The sequence below is a fragment of the Octodon degus genome, unplaced genomic scaffold, assembly GCF_000260255.1.
Source record: "Octodon degus isolate 3935 unplaced genomic scaffold, OctDeg1.0 scaffold00051, whole genome shotgun sequence".
Taxonomy (NCBI): Eukaryota; Metazoa; Chordata; class Mammalia; order Rodentia; family Octodontidae; genus Octodon; species Octodon degus.
The window spans coordinates 14,126,294-14,127,544 of record NW_004524627.1 but is presented as its reverse complement, the minus strand read 5'-3'; positions in this window follow the sequence as shown (position 1 = coordinate 14,127,544).

Below are 1,251 nucleotides of genomic sequence, written 5' to 3'. Positions count from 1 at the left end.
AGATCATGAATGCATTCTTCTTTCTAAAGGAACATGTGGGTAGTGAGGGTGTAAACCTATAATAACTAAAAGAAAAATAAATTCTAGACCAAAAGGGGAGACTACATGAAGCACTAGACAAGGCCTTGGAGAGGAAGCTGGCATCTGGTCGGCCCCTGTCTGATGTGGCCAGCACAGACTGGCTTTCTCGTGCTGCTACCTAGCACAGCGGTTCTCTTTCCTGTTCCCCACTTCCCAATGTGACACTTAACTCTTCAGCATTTTTGCACCATGCTGTGCTTTTGCCAAATATTTCGGTGATACACACTGTTCCAACTACCTGCAGTGGCTTTTACTACATCTCTGTTTAGAAAATCCTTGGTCAGCCTTTACAGTTCAGTTCAACTCTCTCTTCTGCAGTTAACTCTTCTCCAACAAGCGGCAATGCTTTCCACCTCTTCACCATTCTCTCAGGAAACAAAAATATATGAAAACACCCTAAAAAAAATCAACTCATTTTTTTTTCTAAGAATACTAGGTACATTTATGCACCCACCCAAACACTTTATACCTTTTACCCTAGAGTCTTAGATGCCCAAAAACAGCAGAGAACAAAGCAGACAAGCCTTTGTAGGGCTTTTGATTTAATGGGGATTAAAAAACAATAAACTAAATAAGCAAATTATGCATGTTGTATGTTAGATGATACTACATGGTTATGGAGAAAATAAAGCAGGGAAGGGAGAATTGCCAAGGGAGGCTGTATGTGGGGTAAGGAAGATGCCTACAAATTAACATGGGTCATAATGATACAGGAACTCCACATGACACAGGGGAAATACTATAACTCTCAATTAGTTAGATGTCAGATATGCCATTTGTGTTCTCTAAAATCTAAGAATGAACTCTAAGGAACAACAGAAGCTAATGGTAGGAAATATTTACTGAGATAACTCCTCAGAGGCAGGAGGGGAAGTAAAAATGAGTTGCTAATGATCTCACTTCTCAAAAGGAAATTTTATAGAGCAAAATCACTAGGTGGGTACGAAATCATGAGGTGGGTACAATGTGGGACAAAACTATGATCAATCAATAAGATACAACTATAGCTTCTTAGATAATGTTGATACAGTGGGGAAACAAGTCACATAGCAAGTGTATGTGGAAAGAACAAGGACGTTTTTTCAAAGAGAAGGTTCTGGTTATCCACTTGCTTTTTAAAATGTGCATTTTTAACATAATTACTTTCTTTTAAACCTCACTCTGAGATCA